At 29.2% G+C, this 27,234-nt stretch overlaps 1 protein-coding gene and 1 long non-coding RNA gene across 5 annotated transcripts in view; one reads left to right on the forward strand and one right to left on the reverse strand.

Annotated features, from left to right (window-relative positions):
* Positions 1 to 27,234, reverse strand: part of LOC100168952 (neuroligin-4, X-linked-like) — a 365,515-nt gene that overhangs the window by 168,525 nt on the left and 169,756 nt on the right. The gene's annotated exons all lie outside the window — the stretch shown is intronic.
* Positions 186 to 9,558, forward strand: LOC100572514. Of its 2 annotated transcripts, none has more exons than XR_003839611.1 (3): positions 186 to 1,479; positions 2,058 to 2,231; positions 5,238 to 9,558. It is a non-coding gene; the product is annotated as an uncharacterized LOC100572514 (long non-coding RNA). The 2 variants fall into 2 exon arrangements; XR_119240.4 differs by having other exon boundaries at positions 1,413 to 2,231; positions 5,238 to 5,829; positions 5,899 to 9,558.

Below are 27,234 nucleotides of genomic sequence, written 5' to 3' on the forward strand. Positions count from 1 at the left end.
AATATTTTATGCCACAAGTAAATTAATTAAGAAAATATAATATAATAATTATTTTAATTACTAAATATATATTGTATACATCATATTGTAATATTATACATTCTTCGTTTTTAACTTATAAACCATCAATATTTATAATTAATTGTGCATCTGATACAAAAACCTTTTGTTTTATATAATGTTGGATTGATTTTTTTTATGTTGTAATATATTATATTTCTACCTATTATATTAATAAATACATAAAATGATTTGGAAGCAATAACGATCATACATTGGTATGGAAAATTATAAAATAAATTATTTACTTAACTTAAATCATTATAAACTCAGACACCCAGAAGTAATGCCATTGCATCATACCGCAGCACATCAAAAGATAACACCCAAGAGCAATAATCATTCACGGGAGCAGATTACCAGAACGCAATATCTAATGCACGGCCACCAACGAATTAATGATTTCCACATAGGGGAACATACAATATTATCAGACTAAGAAAATTATTAAGACCGTCAAAATTAAACATATAAAAAACAACGATTGTGGTACCGGGCATCCGCCGAAAGTAATAATTACAAAGTAATAAAAACTAATTACATTATAGACACCATCTCACCGACAATATCAAAGGATTGATACGAGCATACACCAGATGATGCAATCGTACCTATATAACAACAAGACCATTAAGACAACACACACATTCAAATCTAAATATCTAGCCAGCACCCGGCATTAAATACAAAACGCAATAAAATTAATACACGGATGCCAACGGTAGAAAGAAGAAAATAAGCACACGAACCAAGTGCAAAGAATCAAGAATGTCAAACTGCAAGCTTAATGACTTATAATTACTTCATACACCATATGCATTGCACACAAGAACACGAATCTTGCATCAAGCACCATTCAAGCGAGCCCATATCGACCAATGAATCGTCAGAAGCAATCACTCATCAACAAACAAACCAAGTATAAAAGTTATACATCTATCATAATAAATGACAAGCACAATAAAGCACAATAATGTGTGCTTACCTCAACAATAATATAGGTACAACAATAATTATTCGGCAATAATCAATACGCAAGTTTAATTACAATCACGGAAGACGCACAATGCCTGAACCACAGCGCCAGGCGGCCAGCACACTGGATGCTGCGTACCAATAATCTAAGAGGGGACGAAACCGGTCATATAAAAACGACGCAGCACGCCAGACCACACTCCAGTCCATCTCCACAAGCAGAGCAGTGTGTACCTCTACGGGCACGATGCTTCTCTGCCCAGAGCACACGAGATCATCATCAGAAGCGAACGAAATCGAAGACACGAAGTTTAGCTCTATTTTTCCAATTACGTAAACTTCTATCATATTTTTATTACACGCTCAAAAGCCCAGATTTGATTATTACATTAACTTTTCAAAATATCATGTATGGTCTTATTGGTTCGAAATTCACATTTTATGGTAATTTAAAACAAAACAAATTGTTTCATTATTTCTACTATACCTAAACGAAATCTTTCTGTGATATACACAATATCTTATTTTGTCATTTCCTTTCAAAGAACAATCCAAGAATTAACCTATCCTGTGTGTCTGATTTATAATATATTTGTAATACGATACTAATAGAGTGTATCGCTCGATACTATAACACGTAAGTGAGGGAACTCTTTGAAGTATCTGTATTATAAACATATGGTAAGGAAAGACACATAATCAATTGAAATCCTGAGTGTTGAACTTATAATATAGTTGCAATACAGTGTTAATAGAAGTTATCACTCGATACTGTTCGAAAGAATACGTAAGTGAGGGAGTTCTTTGAGATACCTGTGTTCTAAATACATTATAATCTCATACACTCAATAGACATCCTGAGATTCGTATCCAGGATTATTAGACATTGCATAAGTGTTCTTACTAATTAAATACTGTTATATTGTGTATTTCAAATAAAGACGAGTCATTTCAAGCAAACACTGAGGTGTTGAGTAAAAAACAAACTGATTAAAATAAAACATATATAAATCTCGGTATAGATACATACAATAATATCATCGCATAATTCTCAAATCACATAAGACCACAAACATAATTTTAGAAGTGAACCATATTTGGTTAACTAAAACATATTGCAATAATAACGCGCATCGAACCACGAACGATAAAAGAACCTCTCCAAGTACATCGAGATTAACAAGCACGTCGTCAAGGTAAGTGACTCTATATCTATTAGTACTTAAGTCAAAGTAAGATTACATCCCCCATCACAGACAACTATAAAACCTTGTTGTGGAATAAAATAATTTACAAGTATACCCCAATTAATTATATTCTTGTTCTAATATTCTAATATTTTATCGAACTGGTTTCCAATACAAAAAAACCATTCTCACCATTCTAAATTCCATATTCCATACCATTACATTTATACAACTTATACTACATATCTACCATCCGCCCTTTATTTTTATAAAATTTATTTTATTCTACTACAATGTATGTTACGTGTAAAATATATAATGACTCTTAAAACTGATCACATATATACTATTGCAATATATTATTTTCTCATAAGGACGTATTTATATATGCATTTATTTTAATTAAATAACCTCGATGATTACTTGTTATTGTAATTTATATTATAACATTTTCCACAGCATTAATCATTGTTTAATATTGATATAATTACTATATAATTTGATTCAAGTTATTGTTATTGGTTTTCATTTTTATAGAAAGGATTCAAAATGTCTTTGTGAACAACAAATAAATATCATAAATTCAGAGTTACCTTGTTTTTATTTTTAATAAAATAATGTTATAGTACAAATAACAAAATGCAATATATTACGGTTTAATTTTATTTACATTAATATATATTAATTAAATAATAGTATAAAATACTATGTAAGACACCTTAAATTACAGTTGATATATTTAATTAATTTAATGACAATATAACAATATAATATTATTATGGCTGTCTAGTAAAATAATATTTTTTTTTTTATAGAATCAATAATGTTATTGCCACGAGTAATATTTCCCTGTGACAACGAAAGTCTAGACCGATAGACTTTTTTTCAATATATAAGATGTCCATACAATTCAATAATACGAACTTACCATTTCTGGTTTGCTGTCAGGGTAATAGGAATACTTTTATTTAAAAACTACATAGGTACCTATAATATTATACTATAATTATTATAGTATAATAGAAGCATTATATCAGTTGAAATTAAATACTGCATTGAAATTGAAAAAAATTAATGGAAACTAATTTGTGATCACAAATAAAGTATCCAAGTTAACTCATTATTGTTCATGTATAATCATTAATAAATTATAAATATTAATATAAAAAAAAAAAATTGACGTTAGAATTAATATTATACATAAAGTGTAATAAAAAATCCTATAGTACGTTGAAAATTTTAAAATTATTACATTTAAATAAAGATCATAGAAAGTATAATAAAAATAATAAACAGTAATAAAATGAAATGAAAAAATAAAAAGTTTAAAAAATAACAGTTATTGTGGTGAAAATATCTTTACATGAATGTAGCAATATTGCCTATACATGACGCCTGTTAACACGTTTACTTAATACGAAATTGAATGTTTTAATTTTTTTATAACATTAACCGGTCATTGTAATTTTTCATTTACATTGCAACATTTTACGAGATAATAGTTTGACTCATGCATACTTAAACACAAGACGTGAATAATGATATCCTATGATTTGTTACAGTATAATCGTAATTTATTATTACGTGACCTATACCTAAATAATAATATATTATTATGCATTATACGTCCCTATCTTAATATATTTAATTGGTATTAAATTGCTATTCGTCACGATAGGGATTGTCTGATACTCGATAAACTGAAATATTGTATTAAATCATATTTCTTCAATTATTATATTATAGTCATGACTCATGATTTTCTATAATTATTTAAATTGTAATTTGTTTTATATGCCTCGCGTTTGTCATTGTTTATTTTAAATGATATTATCTGTATAAATTATAAAATAATAGGTAGGTTCATAGGTATTATGTATTTATGCATATTGTTCGAAGATTGTTATTATTAATTGTATAATTATACTGTAAAACATACACTCATGTTTCAACCATTATTAAAGATGATGCTTAAGATGATTTCAGCGCAATATAAGTTTTCTCTCTCATAATAAAGCACAATAATATTATTGATAAAGCACATTCGCGTAAAACGGTTTTTTTTTTATGATTTTCGAGCAAAATCAAAGATTAAGAGAACTATAGAGGATAATATTTCTGAATGTTTGACATAATATCAGTTTTATATTTTATTATTATTTGATTTTAAAAATAAAAATAATTGTTTGTACATTTAAATGGATATTTAATTGTTTTGAGATAAATCGATATAGGTACCATATCCCCATAAATAGTATTCTCCATACATTTTTTAATGAATGATTTTAATCTAAAATTACGCAAAAACATATAAAAAAATATTTTTTATGAACCAGTTTTATCTATGTTGCATGTGGGCTGGAGAGATAAAAACAAAGAGAATGCTCATATTCACTTAAAAGTTATTTTAGTTATATAATTTTGACTAAAATTGTATATTTTATGGTGCTATTTATTATTTATTATTATCGTGTAATGGGAGTAAAATTGTATGTTTAGGTATTCTAATAACATAATGTATCCAGTAATCCAAATGGTAATGTATAGTGTATGCGCGATGGGATCGGTTATGTAAAATCAATAAAATTTCTATATACATACATTGTAAATAATTTATACTATATTAAATTATAATTAATAACGTTTTCATCATAAAATAATTATTACAATTGGAATTTAACAATAAATGTTTTAAATCAAATATTTATTAATTCTTATTATTTAGCAATAATTCAATTTTCCGTACTGAAATCGGTAGTTCATAGATCAAAAAAAAATATCAATAATAATTGTTTAATTAATTGTAGTAATGTACTATAATATTATGGTTCAACATATTAAGAATAATCTCAACTCACCTCGAATCGATCAAATATTTTACTTAACACAATCCAAAGGAATTAATATAGCCTGTCTTAAAGAAATCGTATTAGTATTATACTTAGGTACATAACTATAACGTTATTGTAGGTTATCCTGAACATTGCTCGAATCCAATAATAATATATGTTGTAGATAAACGCAAGACGTATACACCGACTGAACCGTTATATTTGTAGATATTTTAATCCCAGATCGTAAGACGGGAAATACGAGGACAGATATTATCGTATGATAATCGATTTAAAATGAATCACCGTACAGTTCGCGGGTCTTCTGAGCACCGGTCACGTCCAGAAAGAAAAATAACAAGATACCCTCTATCGATCCGCCGGAGTTAAGTGCATTTGAGCCAGCGATAACAAAACGATTATTATGTTAATACCTAATGCAATTGCTATGTCTTTTCAGCTATTTGTAGCTACCGGATACAACCACGGCAATATCGTTACACGTGGTCCAACATCCAGTAATCAATTAACCGGAGTTATCTTGCAAAGGCTCAAATCCCCCGCAGGTATCGCGGCTATTGTTGGGTTTTCCGCACAATGAAGGCTCCGTCGAACCGTAGCTTACATGCGTATAACGTCGTCATAGGTCTCGCACGTCCGTGTTTTCCATTTGTGTCGTAGCCGCGATTTCAAATAATTTCCCGCCACCGTCGAAGTAATCTTCGGAAAAATTACCCGACGCTTTGCCGCAACGATAACCCTGCTCAGTCTCGACCGTGAGTATTGTTAAGCGTGATTGTTGTCCACCTTATATAGTTTTTTTTATCACGACGATGCTTTTTCAGATTTCGAGAACAATAATTGATTTTGTATCGATACCTTCGCATTAGTTCACTGGTCACGGACTTCGGTCAAGGCCGTAATCGTAAAAAAAATAAATACAATAATCTTTCGCATAAACTACCGTTCACGTATTTCCGGTGGATCCCGCTTGATTATGCGATCACTCATTTCTACCGCAAAATGAACAAATAAAAACCTAAACAAAATTATTATTTTTTTTTTGTTTTTTAATTTTCAATCGACCTTTGATTTAAACACTGTGCAGTAATTGATGTTTTTGCGGCTACGTTTAATGACATAGTTTTAAGCTTATGTATATTACAGGAAAGTGAGGTTGACTATAACTTATATTTGATTTAGTTTCGTTCCTTTAAAGTGATTTTTGTTTTTCAATAATATGTTGACTGTGGTCTATAGTTGTTGAATTTTTAAGTGTAATAGTAAATGATAGCCCACTGTATATCAATTACATGGAGAATTTCGTTTAAATTTATTCAGAAACAGAATCGATTTGAATTCGAAACTAATAAGACAGAATACATGTTTCATAAACTACTTTCATTAAGAAATTTAAATATGCAAAATAATTTAGTTAGGTACCGAGTGGAATATTAGATAACAAAAGTGGTATTTAAAAAAAAAAAAAACTTTGTTTGAGTATTAAAAGTGCATTGAAAGTTTTTTACATTTAAATTCAGAACAAAATCGTTTGTAGTTTATAATACTTGAAATTTATATCGAAATTTTACATTAAACTACGCTTTAATAATAATATATTATTATAATATTATATTGTGTATGACTTCCGGTTTCAATCACAAAAAAATTACATTTTGTCGCTGATACCGTGCGTACATTATTGCCGAACAGCAGTATTGTTTTAAACGAATGCAATATTTTTGTTAAGCTCCCGGTAAATTACGTATTAAAGCCAAGGTAAATCTTCTGTCGAGGGGAAACATTAAGGAGCACAGCCAGCTAAGACCCATCCTTTTCTCCGTGTTCTCCTCACCAGTGCACCTACCACACTACGCTTTCCTGTAAACGTATAATATCATATTTTCCTGGGCCCGGGTCATTAGCTATGTACTAACGGTATGTTCGGAAAACCTGCAAACCTGCAGCTCTGCCCTTAATTTCCTGGGAGTTCCGTTCAAATAATGATCATGCGATTTGCAATTAATTTAATCTCCTCTTCATCCACCACTATACTGCTACGTATTAACATTTAAGTCTGTGATTCGAATCTCGGAACGTTTAATTTGGATACTTTCTCGTTGCGGCAATTTACACCAAAGTAAATTTTAATTACCCAACTGCTGCATACTTTGCTATATTCTTTACCAAAACTGATATTAAACTTGAAATATATTGCAGGGATGCCAATGGACATTAAAAAACAACCATTTGTTTGTTTTATTAAAACTGTACGTATCATAGATTGTGATTTTTGTTTATTTATAAGATACTAAATATTATTTGAAATTAAATAACGATTCAGAGTATCATTTAATCTCCTTTTTAAAATAATATTAGATACTAAAATTTTGTTAGCAAAATATAAAATCGAGTTACTTATATAGTTTTATAAATTAATGTATTTATTGTTTTAATCTCATTCAATCCTGCAGATACACTGTATTTTTCAAATGATAAATATTGTCTCAAGAACTTCAGAATAGGTAATGTGTTAATTTTGCCAATACTTATATAAATATATAACATATAATATATATTTATCGAATAAACAAAATTATGAATTCCCGAAAAATGGCTTTATTTTGACCTAATAGTACGACGAATCGTTTGAACGGTGTGAATGCGTTCATATGTTATTATGGTTATTACCACTACCGCGATAAGCTTTAACGGTTCAACGATCAAATTACGATATATTATCATAATCGCGCTTGTTGTCGCAACGGTCCAAAAATATTTTTAAAAAGGACACCGGTCGATGACGGTAAACCGCTGCCTTTTCAGATCGCTATATAGAACCCACAAGAGTCGCACATTATTATCGTATTGAATTTTCGTATTGTATTATTATTTTATTTTTTCACCGAAGCGACTCACGGTACATTAGACGGGAGCGATATGTGACCGGCCGTTACCAATTGTCCTGCCATCACACCATCACGCTGTTCTGTTTATACGTATATGTGTGCATATAAAATCGTATAATAATAATAATAATATCTACCTCCCTTTTGTCGTCGTTTACGATCTCGTTTTCATGTTGTTTCGATCGAAACGACGACGCCGCCGACCCGCAAAAGCTTCGGTAGCGGAAAACGGACGATAAAATAAAACGGACCGCGTTTAATTCACCCACGGCGTCCACGTCGTCGTACAATAAAAATTCAATTCTCCTCTCGTTCGTTTTTCTTTCCGCACATCGGTCCGTTTATAACGATTTGAATAGCGTTTCCGGTGTGTTAAACACGCCCGCATTAAACTATAGTCAAAAGTTATGGACTCTCTTTTCTTCTTATTTTATTTTATTATTTTCGCATATCCTCGTTGTGTATACACAACAATAATATTTAACTTATATATATAATATATTTATTTATATTTATAATGGCACCTTTTCTTCGTGCACGCTTAGAGCTCGCTGCAGCGGGTATAATAGTCGTGTGGTTATAATAACGATAACAATATATATATTGTGGTAAGGCTTGTGCGTATACATGTCTGTGTGTATAAATCGTTCGCGAGAACGATGACGACTGTCTAATTTATGGCCAGGGAAAACGCTCGCTGTCCGATTGCGTTTTGGTGCGAGTGACACAAATACACTTTCACACGCACGCACATACTTAGGTACATATTTTACTCTTTCGCTCGGCACACGGACGTGAGAACATTTTGCATTCGCCGTTAATGCTTTCGAGTTTAATGTTTCACATACGGTGACGACGACGATGACGACTACTGCGGCCGCGCCGACGATGACTGCTGCCGTGCCACACCACAAACTCCATTATCGTCTTGCAAGATGCATTCGGTGAGTATAAGCATCCGGTATGGGAACGTTCTGGATGTGTCGCACGTGTCCGACGGGGTTACCCGCCCCGAAAACTTCGGTCGCGAATAACACGTGCTATTACGAATTCTCTCTTCGTCTAACATCGTCTCCCCTCCCCATCGGCATCAACTCCAAAAGCCCGTGCACTCGGTGTAAGTCTTCATCCGTTTCCATTGCCACGTCGACGTGAAACGACAGTATATAAGGACTCTATAATATGGTTTTGCGTTTTTCTTCTCATATACGCACCACCAATGATGTTCAACGCGACAACGTACGCTTTGACAATCGCATTACAACACCGCACCACTCGCAGTCGTCAACAGCGAAACGAATAGATCGCACGACAACGAATGGTGATCCATCGCATACATATTATTATTATATACATTAAACGTAATATTATGGTATTTTGTGTTGTAAGGCAATACTTTTTTTTTACGAATATTTTGATATGTATATATTTTTTTACTATACAATTCATATTTTTAAAACTTTTCCCCATTGTTTCTTAATTTTGACCTTAACATAAAATGTACTAATTATTTGATTGGATGTTTGAACAAAAGTTTCAACATCCAAAACTACTGGAGTTAAATAAAAATTAATGTTGTTCAGTTCAAAAATTGTATAGTTTATTTAATTTAACATTTTAATTCCATAAACAATGAATAGATGGAATATAATTTATATCAATTTTAGTTTAAAGTATATATATAAATTACATAATTATATATTAATAAATTACATTATCATAGACCTATCATAAATTTATTTTAAATTATTTAAGTACTCCAAAAAACATAATACAATGTAGTAAATGAAAACAATTGAGAATATTTCATTATTAGAAGCATTATATACATTTTTAATTGGAATATTTATAACCATCGCGATTTATAAGTATAAAATAAATTATTCATATTATAAAACTATAGAAGGGGAGCGTTAAAATGAAAATCAATGTTTGATGATGAATATCATATTGTACATCAGTTGAACTAAATATACAGTGTCGAATAAATTAAAAATAAATAAACATAGTAGTAGACGTTGTGGAAATGATAATAATAATTATCATTTTTATATTAATTAGTTAATCACAATCATATTTATAATAATATTCTACCATAATATTATTATTGTACGTAAGTTATAAAAAAAAATATATTTCAGAGTTAAATAGTCACTTAATTATAGTTGCAGTAGTTAGATATTATTTAAACATCTTTTGTGTATTTAAAAATGAATTATTTGTCCAGCTCTTAATTTATAATATCTATTTATTACAGGTATGTCCGCAAGAATTAGGTAACACAAATATTTAGTGCCAATTAGTGGATCTTTAATGAAAAATGTCCGACCGCTGTCTTTTTGAGCTGGTATTTTTATTTTTATTTTGATTCGTTCGTTTTAATCTAATGGTCTTTCTTGTAAGCGCCAGAACAACAGTCGGGACACTATCCCTGCTGCCATCTAAAGATGACTGTTCGTCATTATTTCGAGTTGCATTGGCGCCATGCTTGGTTTGAAGTAATTGTCTTATTCGTTCTTTTCTGTGGCCACTGACATTGCTATCACAAGTTGTTCATAACAAACAAAAATCAAAAATCAATATTTTTATTGGTTTAATGATAATATGACTATGATAATTTGTATTATTGTGAGAGTTATTAAAATTATGTTTCATATAATAATATGGTAGTGAGGTTGCTAATGAGTGAATAATGCTTACTTAAAATATATTTTTCAGATTCATATTTCTTTCGTTATTGATTTATTTAAAACCAAGTTTTATAAGTACTATTATTCCAGGAAACAATGAAGATTGTCTGGTACCAAAAAAAAAAAATAAATAAATAACAACAATGTTAATAATTGTGGTACAAAAATACCATTGTACTGATGTCAAAAAATTAAACACAATTCGATAGCAATAAGGAATATAATATTATAATAGATTGTACAGTAAATTTATCATTTGATAAATAATTTAATGTTAATACATTTCTTCTGTACTTGAAAGAATAGAAAATAGGTAATAGTATTCTTTGAAGTCAACACACTAATTTGTTTATCACGAGCTGTTTGTTTCTAAACAAAACAGATTTGAATGTTGAAAGATATATTATTTTAGTTTTTTAATATGATATAGTAGATATAAGTTAGTTGGATATTTAAATTCAAGTGGTATAGACAATTCATAATAAAAACGATATTGTGCTAGGTACTTTCTTATAATATTATTAAATATTCCCACTGTTTTTAAATTAAATTATCATATTATAGATTCTGAGTGGACCAGTGAATGTATTTGTTTATTTTGTGGGTACTGCAACACCCCTAATTTATTCTTTCAAACGAAGTGACTGTTGGTAATTATACTTAATCCAACCTTAGTAATGAGTAATTGGTTTGCTCTTCCCTCAACACGAACGTGAATGGGTTGTTGGACAGATATAAATAAGTTTTCTAAGTTCTATTCCACAGGTCATAGAAACTTATGACCCGAGTTGAAACTATCACAGTCGAACACGATATAGCAACGCATGCAATACACATAGATTTATGCAATGTCTGAAATAGTAATTTACTAATAAAATAATATAGTGCACCATCACATGAGTAACCCTGTTCTTGAGGCTGGTATGGATATCACGGGAGAAGTGAATTACGATTTAAACTATTAGGTACATGTATTGATATATAATGGCAAAATTTATTATGATACATTTTGTCTATAAGGTAAGTTATTACTTATACTAGGTAGTAAATCGATTTAAAACGATATGTACAACATTTAGAGTTGACTGTAGTTAGTCGCTACTACATGTTCCAACCCGACTTGGCTGTCTCGGCGTCACAGGTTTCTAATACCCTCAAATGTTTTTAACCCGGGGGGTAAAATTATCCTTGGAAAACTTTACCAGGGATAAAAACATCACAGTATATTTTTACTCCACCGATGAACAATTTTACCGAAGGGGGGGGGGGGTAAAGATCGTCTGTTACACTTTCTTGGCTATGCAAATAATATATTAAAATACACCCATAATTTCCATATATGTAGCGTAGTGGTCATACAGTTGAATACGATTCACAGTCATCGGTTCAATTCATAGAAAAGTCACAATTTCACCATTTTTTCGTGCTTTCGTCCTATTGCGTCATTCGGTTTCCAACTAGGTCCCACTCCATAGAGAGTGAAGACCACGCATGTCTCCTCTAGGAGAAGGAGGGTAGAATCATGTATATAGTGATATATACATAGATAAATAGATCGCATGATATTCCTACTACTCACTTGTGGTAAGCATTGACAAAGGCCTTGGGGTCGTTTCAATGAACAAATACAGAAAATGAACCCATACTCGCTACGTTTCTGTGTGCTTTTTACATATGGAAATTTACTGAAGGCGACATAAATGACAAGTCAGTAATCTGTAAATCGTTACAAAATGTATACAAATATAATTCGATTGTCGACTTTAAAGGTGATCGCTGATAGATAATTTATAGATTGATAGATTGGATTTAGTTAATACTTTGGGGTCAGAAATAAAAAAAGACAAAAAAAGCGCTTCAAGTTCAAATGAATGTGAAATTGGATATTCACATTTAAAATAATGGTTACAAATTGATAACTATTTATCAACATTATAATATTGAGAATTTTGAATTTTTTTCTGTCAAAGTTTTGATATAATGTTTATGCTCAATCATAAAGCTAGGAAATGTAACATAAGATTTCTGAAAGTTGAACTTATACAATTATACCGATTTAAAAATGATAAGAACATATTGCCACAATTTTTATTTTAGTATTTTTTGAAGTTCAAATTTTGTCACGAATATTTAAAAATTATTTTGATGTCAAAATGTATACAATTTTTATTGAGATGACTAAGGTTTAAAAATTGAATACAAAGTTTCAAATAATTTTTTCTAACTGAAATTAAAAAATATCGAAAATACATTTTAGGCTCAATTTTTTTTTTTTAGATACTTGAAGATAGCATTTTAATGAATTTAGGCACGTAATAACGATTTTAGATAATTTGTTATAATAAAAAAATATTTTTGCAGGGAATATTATGAAATATTTCACCATTATGTAAATTACTATAGTACTTATAAGTTATTCGGCTATGTAAAATAATATTTTCAAATCTTTAGTTTGAACTACCGTGTTAGAAAAATACTGTAATAACAAAATAGAAAATATCTTTGGAAACAGATTTTGTATAAAATCGTTTTTCGGATACAAAGTTATAATATTATTGAGTTAAAATTTAATATATCTATCAAAGTGACCTAACTAATTTAACCTACTCAATAGAAGTATACACTCGACACCTACAACAGAGTGAGTTTCATTGTTTCTTCTTATTTTTTTTTTTATGTTTATTAATTTTTACATTAATATAATAATACAATTTTCTTTTAAAAATTTAGAAATCCAATTTATTTCTGAATTACCCTAGAAATAGAGTTTTCTCTAAATTTGTCTTCATTAAAATTGTCGTCAATTTTATCAAGTTTTACACAATTTGAACCTGATCCATACGTATCAAAGTGCGTGGGTTCGTCTTGATATAATGCATTTTCTTGTAATTAATTCTTTTTTCTTTTTTCTTACAATATTCTAGGATTATTTAAATGTGTGTGAAACACTGCAACATGTATGTATATTGTTCACAGATAATAGTATATCATTACTATAATTATTTTCGTTTAAATTTGTTGATAGATTATTTTGCATATGCATATGCAGTTCATGAACTGCAAAGAAATCAAACCGTTTTATTAAAAAAAATAATAATACGTTAAAACAGCGTTTTACAATATATAATTGAAATAGGTTAATTATATAACAACCATTATATTGACTGGTGAGCTCCGGTCGAGGACTTTGGTTGGAATCCTAAACGATTTCACTAGTTACCACATCTGGACTAAGACGACAATATTGACTGGATCCGAACCTTTAAGGACCCGTCAGTGTCCTGTAAATTGTTTGTGTTTCGAACAATGGGTATAGTACGCGATACAATGTCGACAATATTCGCTTATATCGGTGGAATCGGCGAAAAACCGAAAACCTGTTGGTCCGCAATAGGTCTCGAACAAAATTAAATATGTAGAATACAATCGTTGATTTTCAATAAGACAATAAGACACATCGTGCCGATTGTATCGACTGAGCAGCGTTTAATTAGTGCGAACAAGAGTTTGTGCGAACATCCACATCTGCGCGAGACATCTAATCTGCGTAAATAAAGCAGGGATTCCTGGCCCGTCGCCATTAAGTGCTAACCGGACATGATCCTCTTACAACTGGAAACACTGGGACTGTACGCTAGCTGGCTGTGGCTAATAAATAATACAGGTGTACACACACAGACACATAGGCACACAGACACATCTATACACACATACACACATATATATATGTATTAAGTCCACCGCGGGCAATAGGCTACGCAGCTGTCAGTGGCACATTCGCAAACATAAATTATCCCTCGTGGATCCTTAATTTATCAAACGGTCACAAAACGCCTCGCGACGTTAATGCCATCGGTTAATGTCTGAGTAAATTATTCAACTCGAGAATTAAACTATAGTACTGTGGTTAGCCACTGAAATTAACCAATGTGTAAATATAATATTGTCTCCGCTATGTTTTGATAATATGATACAAGATTCCCCCCCCCCCCACCCCCGTTGGCTTCTGTAGCGTATATCGGTTTCCATGTCAATCTTATTTTTGAATTTAAAATTACCTTATATCCTTTACATTAAGAAGCTACCACGTGAGAGATGTACTATGATCTATGGGATAAAATTTAAAATAATAATAATAATAATAATAATATGAGTTTTCATTTGATTAGAGTTTTCTATCAATGTAAAAAACTACGTATTCGTTAATATTTACTCTATGATGTACTTAACTATGTATCTACATTATATTCTATGATATAACATTATTTTGGTATTAAGAATATCAATAATACATACCTATTATTATTCCTGAAAATTAATTATTTTACATTCTGAGCAGAAGTTTTATATGCAATGTTCATGGCAACAATTATTTAACCTATCGAGTTAAAAAATATAACTACAACTAATAATGAACTATATTTATAACTAGAATACTAGATGCTAATCCATCGGAAATCATTGTAATCGTTTTTTCATCTATAGGTACAATAGGCGAGGTACATTCAACCCAGTTTTTAATACCACTCCCCATCTACTAAAATTCAGTTTTCCGCACCTGAATATTTTGTTTGCTACTATTTAACATAATAATATGACGTAATGTAACAATAGTATTTTAATATCGTATGAGTGTTTGTGGCAAACAGCTGACATCTCGTCCGTTTGCGGTTAGTGCGTCGTTGTTTAATTATTATGCAATACGTGAAACACGACCCATCTCTTATTTGATTACCATTTTATGTAAATAATTTAAATATATATAATATATGTGATTTAATGATAGTATAATAAATTGTCCGCATTAATCGACATTTTCCAATCCATGTTCAATATTATTCATAGTATTGTGCCTATTTGTGAATCGAAATTATTATGCTTTTCGAGCTACAGATTATTCGTTTATCAATATATTATTGCTTACTAAATAACTGTTGTTTACGAGTTAAACTGCCTTAAAAGTAGATCCCAACTGTTTCAAACATTTAACATTTTTAAGATGAATATTTATGAACTCTAAGCTATATTTAAACGGTCTCCATTATATCCACTTATCCGTTTCAGGAAAGAACAGTAAAAAAAAAAACTGTTGTGAAATAATATAGGTAGGTACACTCGTAAACATAAAACAATATTAACTATTAAGTATCGTTGTGTCACGTCCGTGGACATATTTGTTCATCATTAGTCATTACTTTTGAGTATAACAATTTCTTTAACTAAATAATACAATAATTTTCATTAATTATATTAAAATAATTCATCCTATTTAATATTGAAACTAATCTTATAACATAGAAACATGGCCATTATCATGTTTTCCCAAACAGAAATCATAAAAAATAATAGATTGGTTTATCGGCAATATTTTTTTATAAACATTGATTATTAAATTAGGAATAGATTACGATTGATATAATAATATGGGTTTAATGAATGAAAATATTATATTATGTATTTAATATGACGTGAATGTTAAATATTGACTTCAATTTATCATTTTTTAAATTTAATTTTTAATAACGAATAGTGTGATGGTATACAGAAAATATATGTTATAGAATAATATAATACTTGATTCAAAGATACATTTTTTCTGAAATTAAAGTTTCATGAAAATTATAAATATAAAACTACAAGACTTCGGTGTCAGGTGTTTATTAGTTACTACGGATGGTTGAGACAACATACATTACAAGTATCTGTTAAAAAGTAAAATACTTCAAATGACTTATAAAAACAATAAATAGTAGTGTTAGAACAAGATTTTTTCAATTTTTTTTCTTGTTGCGGCTTTATTGAAATATATAATTTTCTTCAAGGACAACATGAAAACATTGAAGTAGTTAAAATTAGAAATATATATATTTCTTAAATTATTAATAGAATATACATTTTCTAGTGTTAATATTTAAATTAATCTTTAAATTTTGTTTTGATATCAAAATGAAGGATATATCTAACAAATTAAGAAATTTGAAAACATCTAATGAGTAAATCATCAATAAATGGATTTAACTATTTTAGTTTTGCTCAAAATAAAATCAGAATCAAGACAATCATAAATCAAAAACCCGTGCATGCTTGAAACTTAAGTTTATCTATTGTTTATTGAAAACAAAAATATTCCATTATTGAACTCATGGCATAACTATCATCATCAAACATACATTTATAAGAAATAGGAAATAGGATATTTTCAGCTAACAACTTTAAACCATTAATTTATTATTATTATACTCAAACAAAATCTCATAAATATCGTATAATGAACTGTATAGCCTTTAAATTTTAAATTACAAGCATATTATCACATAATAAAATGTATTTATTTATATCGTGTTAGGCTGCAGTACACTAGAATACAATAGATTAACATAGAATAGGACTTAAAGTAAAAATTAAAAAATTAGGTAAAATACAACAAATAAAACTATATTATTACTATAGGTTTGTACGGACTATAGTTTAATAAATAGACTGTTTATTGGTAACTTCTTTATAATATAGTAAAATAAAATAACTTTGAATAGGTTGGATATTATTTTGAATCGTTTAAATAATTTGATGTTGTATTTTTAAATGTATTACTCCTGAATATACCTAATAAGTTATAATAGGTAGGTATGTATTTTTTTTTCAATGGAAAAACAAATAAAAATATAGAATAACATGTCCAAAACTTTTACGAGCTTAAAGTTTACATAATCCAATCTGATATCTTTACCAAGTACGGTATTATAATGACTTCTCTCTTGTTTTTTTCGCTTTTTTTTTGTTTTAAGATTTATTTCAATGAAGATTTTGGTACACAAGATAACCATAGTCACCGTCATTAATTTATTATTCTCTAGAAACCACCATAATCGGATACGGTTCTCTCCGCCAACCGTCTCGTCACCCGACGGTATTTTTAAACATTTTTCTGATGGGTGCTCATCTGGAAAGCTTCAAATTCCACTCTGTGTTTTTCTTTAATGGGAAAAATTGCATTTTACAATATATAAAAGGCTACGCACCTGCGTTATTCGACGCCCCTCCACCAGTGCCGCTCGTATCCGTGACTTACTCCTCCGTTACGTCTGCCTATTCATTAAGACTCTATAGAATATATACCTACCCTATACGTATTATACACACAGACACACACACAAAACGGAGGGCGCGAACGTTGGTGGGAGAGACACTCCCGCGGACGCCTTAACGCCACCGCTCACCGCCGCGCCGCCATCAGCTGTGTCCTGCCCCGTATACCTGGTCCTTATTGCCACCGGTCGATCTCTCGGTCACGGCGATGGAAGTTTACGTCTAAAAGTCGATCCGCCCGGGCCTATCTTCAATTAATCACCATCAGACCGCGAACACGCCTCACCATCGACGCCTCGTATATATTAAAACGTGATAAATTAAACGTTGGTTTCCTCCCGCCCCGCCGCTCCTCACGAAGAACACACCAAATCGCCGACGGCCCGCGGCGCCCTGACCAGGTTTAGCCATCAAACTTAAATCCACCTCGCCGCCTCCCACCACCTCTGCCGCCGCCGACACCCTTTTTCTCACCACTGCTGGCCGAGTTCTCTGCAGCGGTCCCCCCTCCCACACCATAAACGAGAAGTTTCTTTTTTCCCCCAGCTCAGCCGAATGTTTATTGGGCAACGTTGGCAGACCGTTCTATTCTCGAATGATTAAAACGATTTTTTTCTTCTTCAAAATGTGCCATGTTTCGGCTGTCAGTCACACGACTGCCGTCACCACCTCAACAATATTCGTCATCTTTGTATTATTATTGTTTTTATTATTTCAGAACACGGCCCATCTAACGGACGGACGCCTCTCGATTTCGGTAACTTTTATGGAACAAAATCCATATTATTGTACCCAGAGATCCGGAGAGTCTCCGTGTGACATAAAAATATTATGAAACGCATTTTTTTTTATATATATAATTAATATCGTTATTTTATTTAGTGCAAATGTAGTTTTAAACCATTTGCTGGCAGCTAATATTTAATGGGTACGTTCTGACATAAATGATAAATTAGTTGCAAGAGTTATTTGTTAAACCCCAGTTGTTTAATGGTATTATACCTACAATAGGAAATTTTTTATTTAGATCATTATTTTAATGACGTATCTTTAATACCTAATATTGCACTATTTTCATATTTATCTTAATATTATAAGATTTAATAATTTAAATAAATATAAGCTATTCAGGTGTGTATAGTTGTAGTATATGTTAAATATACAGAGTATAGTAACTATACTAGGAATTCATTAGGAAAACAGAATCCCCCCTAAAGCTTTTTAAAAAAACAACTCAAAATTATATTCAGATTTATATTTCAAATAAGATTTTAAAGGCCAATATGTTTTGTATGGATTATAAATAAAATTATACTGGTATACTTCAGTAAATACAATCACTCAATGAAACTACAGTTAATTATATGTTTTAGTGGTTTCAGAAAAACTTCTAGATTGAAGAATTGTTCAATGCAAGCAAAATAAATTTTGTCAAAAACAATTTTTATGTTTTAATAAAATACAATGTTTACTGTTTTATAGATAGTTAGCAGCGTTTTTTCTTTTTTTTTAAATTATAAATCTCTGTTATGCAGAGTTTTTCACCAAGTATGCTCATCCCCAATGTTTTTATTTAATAACCTTCTTTTTAAATACTTAGATTTTATTTATTATTTATTTTGTTCTAATGCATTACAAATTTATTTTTTAGTGAAAATCACCATTTAACTTTGTAATTATTATTGAGCTCTTGATTTTTTTGTCCATAATAATATTATATTTGGATGACATGGAAGCTAAGATTTTTTGAAAATTATATAAAACTTAATAGTGAACTATTAACAGTTTATATTTTGCAGATAATTTATGGGTATCATTTATGGACACTAGAATAAACATTATATCTATCATAAAGCTAAATGTTAAAATTTTTACAAGATCATTTTTGTGGAATATTATTTAACAACATTTCATTCAAAAAAAATTGTCTGCAGTTAAAAATGATGATTTTTATTTGAATGAAAACATATTTGTACCGCCAGGAATATTCTTAAAGAGTGTAGAAAATATAAATATGTAAAATATTATGATCACTAAGTATTTAACTTAAAAAATCTAAAATCAGAATTTGAATAAATTCATCGTTAGGGTAAATACAGGGATGAGCTTGCTTTGATAATCGCCCAGTAATTTCGTGAATACTATTGATGGAATTTCTTTGTTATTTATAAATACATTTAATATGTTAAATAATATACATTTTAATACGAGGCACAAGGTATTTATTTGTTACATGTTTTAGTTGATATCTGTATGTACCTTTGGAATCATTTTCATCCACCACCAATTAGTCATATAATTTAAACACGATATTCACGAGTATTATATTCTATATATCGTATTGTACGCAGATATGAGAAACACATAAACAACAAAGATAATTTTAGAATTGTAATTGTACCTACCTACTGGTAAGACTTGACAAAGAAAATAACTAATTATATTACAATTTCATGAAAATATCACGTGATAAACTTACGGACTTGATAATAGAGTGTATGTACATACCATTTGTACACAAATGACACAATAGAAATCGCATTTCATCGGAGCAGTAAAAACTGGTAGAAGGTATAATAGGTAGAAGGAGTTGGGTGCAAATTTTCATAAATACACATATAATATGTACGTACCATGTAGCATATTATACCAACATGAACATGATGTTAAATACAAATATCTTCTTATTGTAAAAAACGTGCTCAGGTGATGCAATACACGCAGTTCAAAAAAATACATTTCTGAACTATAGAAACAAACTTGTATTTTGTAAGACTTTTATGATGATTGATAATTATAAAAATATTTAAGTTTGTGCGTATTATAATAATGTATTGTTTATGTAGGTATATACGACAGTATATGCAGATGAAAGGGTAAATATATCAAATACCCCTAAACATCAAGTAATCGATTTCTTTTTTTATATAGTTACTTATTACGAATCGAGACATTGTATAGTGTGTCAAACCTGACATGAAATTATTTTTAATTTTATGAAATTTAACCAAACTAAACTTGTGGTTTTTAATTTTAACCTAAATCGAACTTTGAAATATCTTAAAACTTTAAAATACTTTATGTTTAATATAGTTTATCATTATAATGAAAAATATAAAAACTATTATATTGCACCTAACAATATTTCTATTTTTATTTTTATTTTTTGTATTTGCCAAATTCAGTATGAATTTCGATTTTTTTATTTTATTTTTGAACCCGTCTTTTAGGCATTTAGTTTAATTCAAATATTTGCAATATTATTAGTTCGTTTGTTTCAAAAATCAAACAGTTTATTAAATCACTATTTGATAAATAAATAATATTAAATTAAGTTTTTTTCTCTGAGTGATTGATATAAAAGTATTACTAAAATAAAAGCTTAGGATAATATTATAATGTATTTATAAAATGAAAACATTTTAATCCAACCTAATAACATTTATTATTATTAAGTCATAACAAATTTAATATTTGGCATTTTGATTTTTGATATGATATAATAATTTACATTGTTATAAACAATTATTTTAAACTTGTCAAGGATCACGTTGTCTACTAAACTATTCAGAAATCTAAATGTTGACAGAACGAAAGGATATCAATGCTAGGTAATTAGTAATTTTATATAAATTTCTCTCTCGTTGGTTATCACATTTTATGCATGACTTGGTCCTCGCGCAACGTTGATTCGATTGAAACAAAACCCTAAAATAGGTTATAGGTATGGGTACCATATAATAATTGTGATTAGACGCTAGACGATATCTGATTTAATTTGCCCAAACAGTAGTTGGTCACGAATCAAAACGTATAATATTACATTGCCTTTATTCAGCCACAATTCATATAAACATCAATTCGCAAAAGAGAATTTAAATTAATATTTTAATGCCTTAAATTATTTTAAGAGTTTTAGACTGGCTCGGGACATCACATGGTAGTTGAAGTAATCGCGTAACGAATAACTATTTACATTTGTTAAATACAAAATACAAAGCTTTTTGAATGCATTAATATGTAATTACTCGTATGTTACCTATAATAAGTAAATGTATCATATTACATTGTATGTATTTATTTATCACTGTTTATCTTCATAAGGGATATGATGGATCGATAGAAAATATGACATAGGTACACCATATGATACATATATTACTATGTTCAAAGACAAGATAATTAACTAATTAACCCTCTAGCGACCGGCTACACGATTTACACGGAATTACAGTCATAAAATCAAAGTTATTAATAGCTTATACTATTTTACCACTCCATTATATATTATCCAATTATAATATTATATTCCTTCAATAAGTAGTTCCATGATACATCAGACACAATTAAGATTCAGAGCAATTATAGTACACTAATACTTAAGCAAGACAATCCACCAAACTAATTAGTTCACGTCTTACAATTTTGAGAGTGCCTACCTTCCAAAAATGTCGAAATTTTAAGGTTGTAAAAACACGGACGATTTATGACCGCAGTTTCTACAAATTGTTACCAAGTACTTACTGAACTTATTCAGTGAATGCAATTTAATTACTAATTCCATCGAAGTTAAAACGGGGAATGTTTAATCCATACCTATTATAATATAACATAATATTTTAATATTTGAACAAGTTCCCAGAGTCGTTTAGAACCACGACTCTTACTTTATAATATAGTCCAATATAATATCATATTGTTTAGTAATACATTCACTATGATAATGAACTGTACCATATTAAATGCATATTAATAATTTTATAACGACCATCGTTACCACAAACCCTCTAAAAATATCAATCTCGAACTTATCATTACCTACAGTTTAGGTCCTACATCAAAGCCTTTACAAAAGTGAATTACATTGATATAATACCTGTAAATTATAACCCGAGTAATAAACTAGAGAATACTTCCCACCGATTTAAACACCCGAATAAAACACCTCCCTATTAATTGCTATCCTCCCCGAGTCTTCTTTATTTTTTCTCTGACCTATTACAAAGAGTTACTAACCTACAATAGTTTAGTGTGTTTAAAATTCGTCCAAGACATTTACATAACACTAAAACATTTGGGTTTTTTTTTTTTTGTCTAAAAGTTATCCGATCGTCGTTGTATATTATTACCATGATAACAATAAACGTTACATTGTTATATTCGTTCTAGTATTGCACCATAACCCTAGTTTAAAGTGTCATAACGGGCATTTTGTCATAAAAACTAGTTGTATGACATTATTAAGCACCACACATACAATACTATATGAACATGTATAACCGTCATGTCATAACTAAAAAGAGCACAATATTCAAGGATATTGCGATCTTGGCGTCTCAATTTTTTATAGTAGTAAAATGAATTATTTTGCTAGGTAGATGTTAAAATATTATTTAGGAGCTATTTTTTTAAAATTTTTTTTTGAAAATGTAGGTGTGTTTGTAATTCATTTAAGTATTATTTATATTAATTTGTATAAAATGCATAAAATTCTGTTACAGCAAATATATTTGTATAGATATAAGATAATATTTGTTCGAAATATTATGATTACCAAAACATGTGGTTCTATTAAAACCCAAATTACAATGTTTTTTTTAGATCTGTAAATAATAAATACAGTATGATGATGATATACTATATAACTGGAATAGACTTCAATGATATTTATGTGGTAGAAGATCCACAGATTCAAATTACCAGTAATTAATAGGATTTGTCACGACTTTTTACGCTTTAAAAACTAATCAGTATGGGATTATAGCACGATAAAACAAATTGTATAAAATGCTCATCAATATAAAAAGAACTACCTATTGTATCAAGATAAAAGATGTTTAAGATGTTAAAAATAAATAATGACAAATCAGTGAGTATTGTTAGTCTCAGACAATATAAAGGTTGGTTACATAAAAAATATCTTAAAACCTTTTTGGATGTTAAAAAAATGCAATAAAAATAATAAGTGTAAATAAAAAATATCGATGAGATATTGATGAGTTAAAAACAATTAACCAATATGCAATCGAAACATTTTATTTTCATAATTAATAATTATAACATTCAACACTTATTGAAAAGGTGGTACACGACCTTAAGATATCTCTTAATTATGTGACCTTCAAGAGGCTTATAAAAGCCATTCAAACCAGACAGTTTATACTTATTTAATTTTTTTCAAACTATACACGTTAAATTAATCATTGCACTAATTATAATTTTCTATGTTCTTCTTTTAAATATTATTTTTCAAAAAATTAATTTCGATACCCTGTGCTTTGTTAATTAAAAAATGGGTAAGGAAATATAAACTCGTCTAATGGTATTTAATTGAATGCAATACTATCCCTAAACCATTACATTGGTAGTACATTTTCCTAATTTGTATATTGAAAAACAAAAATTAAAAAAATATATAATATATTAATTGTAAATTCTCATTTTTTCTTATATTTCGATTATTATATTATATAATAATTCGTTTTATAAGAAATCAGTATCCAAATGCCATACGCATAGTTCAGATAACAATTTTTTTTTATTTAATAATACTATTGTAGTATACTTTATTGCCTGTCTATACATTTCCAAACTGTTTTTACTACCACACAACACATTTACTTGAAATCATCTTTATTTTTTTTTTTTTTTAAATTTCTATCTTGGATTCAAATGCTTCGGTCCATTATTTTGTGTAACCGCCGCATTAATAACAGCAACACAGCGAATGGATTTAAACAAAATGCAGCATTATCTTTTAAACATCGGATTAGCAAGTCACTAATTACCACCATTTTTTTTTCCTATTTTCTACAGAATCAAGAATAAACTTCCTTATACTTTCTTATTCGACCAGTTTTTATTTAACATTGTCATTATTACACATTTATTTGCTCAAGCACTTAAGGAATTATTTCTCTCGATACCAGAATGCAAGTATGTATGATAATTTATGAACACTGTTATGGTTTATTATTATATATTACTATAATATTATTATCCATGCAAAGTAGTGGTTTTTAAAACTTTAATTGATTAGAAATATTAATTTTTTTCGATTAGTGTGGTCAAAACAATGGTAAGTCCCTATTTGAAAAATAATGTAAATTGCATTAAAATCAAACTACGTATAGGCACGTAAAATATTTTTGATGATAATAGATGAACGATATCCCGTTATTTTCGTGTAACCCAGATTGAAAAATGTATGGCATTCAACTAAAATTATCAGAATTATGATAATTTTCTGAAGCGTACGCCATAACTTTGAATACTATGTTCGGATAAAGTGATTCCGTCGTCCCTAATTACATCGAGTCCTCCGGGAATAGTTTTAACGTTAATGGAAACGCACAAAACTACAAAACCGTATTTATTTAAGTGTTCTTATTTCTGACATAAATGCAAATTACGCCGAGATCAAATATAAGAGAAATTAAATGGCTATTAGCATGGGGCAGGGGGAAACGTGAAGTTAAAACCTTTGGATTTGCTGGGTAATGGGCAAGGAAAAATGTCAAAACAAGGATTTGTCGCAGTGCTGTTGTTGGTCAAGGATGACGTGTGCTCATAAATTAGAAAAAGAGTTGAACTCGCATTACGGGGGAGGAGCACAGTTTCCTGCCACCCCTGTTATTTTTTTTTCACTTTTACATATCCATATATAATACGTGTGTGTGTGGGTGTGTGTTTTTTTTTCACTAGTTCTGGGTTCTAGTTCATTTGCGCTGTACACCACACATGTCGGAATACAAATTTAGTTTTAATATTCCGTAGAGGATTAGTATTTTACATGCTAAGCACAGGGAAATGTGAATAATGCGTTTTATTTTTTACAAATCTTTTTCCCTCTGTTGTTTTGTTTTTTTATTTTTAGTAACAATGATTTTTTTTTGTTTGTTTTAATTTATTACAACATTGTTTGAATTAGTTGCAAAATAATTATTGTTCGATTGAATGTCATAGACATCATTATGCTAACGTGTCAGAGCTTATAATTTCACTGGCGTTTTGTCCGGTTTTGATAATTTCTTTCATATTTTGCAATAAATTCGTTACATTTTTTTTTCTATATTATTGTCAATCTATTTTCAAAATTTAAATAAATTTCAACATGTTCCCATGAAATAAAATCTAGAATTAAGAAAAACAAACAAAAAACAGATCGTTGAATTTAATTTAATATATCTTAGACCTTCAGCATACTTGTACGTACACTTTTTTGCTTTTTAGTGAAATAGAACTGAATAATTATCTTTAAATACAAACAGGATAAGAACACTCTAAACTTAACTCAAATGATTTCATGTCAAACTAAACTCCAACAAAAACTAAGTCACTTATACATTATTTTCTAGAGTACTGACTTGACTAGGTCTTTGACAACTCGTTCAAGGTAACTGGAAAAAAACTTGCCCCAGGATAAATTTTAATTAAAATCATAGTGCATATTTATACCTTTCATGGTTCTGTTAATAACTGGTTACCTCAATTGAGTTAGACATAAAATACATATACAACAATTTCAGTTTCTGAAATTAAATTGTGATACTATGACTTGAAATTTTCTGAAATTAATTAAAAATTAAGTTATTTATTTTTTATTCCTACTATTATGAAATAAAATAGATAGCTCTATTTAACTAATAAAATTAATAGGGTAAAAAATGTTTAGCTAATTTATTTCCTTGTATATTAATTATTAATTTTACAACAGTATGGTTTAATTTTGTTTACATAGTACAATTTAAATCGATTATTTATTTTAATATGCAATAATACATATTTAAGATAATGTTTTAATTCGACCAAATAAGAGTTGCCTAATGATTTCACTTCGTACAAGTATATTTCAAACGAAAATTATTTTTATTTTATATATTTTATCATTTTAAATTTAACAAATCGTAATAAATTAAATATTTAATTTTTACTGCCTCTTTTATTTTTTATATGTTAACCCTACACTGTTATTATTTATATGAACTACAAAAAGTGAATCATGTTTGATATTATAATAATAATATATAAGCTCTTATGTTATTTGACATTATTTGTATTCATAGGTACGTACTCCATTTCAAGCCCTTGTCACGTTATTTCAGTTCGTTTGTGAGCTTTATACATCCGGAATGTAAGTTTAACGTTAACATATACTGAAAGGAAGGCAGTTAAAATGAGAAGGAAATATCAATCAGATGAAATGTACAAAGGCTAAAAGTGTAAAGGTTCTTCAATACTAAGACTTGAAGTATCAAATGGACCTGGTTTCCATAGAAATACCATAAATATGTTTTAAATTATATTTGTATTTTATCGTGTCTGTCTTCTGAGAGAATTGTGGGCAGCAGTAATAGACATTAAATCTCTCTCTAGTTCCTCTTAACATATTTATAGTTATTTTGCGGAATTATCACCTTACTTGTATTTATATATTACGTATATATATTGTACTTAAAACAAATATTATTTTAAAAGTTATTCTATAGGTATACAA

This window comes from Acyrthosiphon pisum, chromosome A2, assembly GCF_005508785.2.
Source record: "Acyrthosiphon pisum isolate AL4f chromosome A2, pea_aphid_22Mar2018_4r6ur, whole genome shotgun sequence".
Taxonomy (NCBI): Eukaryota; Metazoa; Arthropoda; class Insecta; order Hemiptera; family Aphididae; genus Acyrthosiphon; species Acyrthosiphon pisum.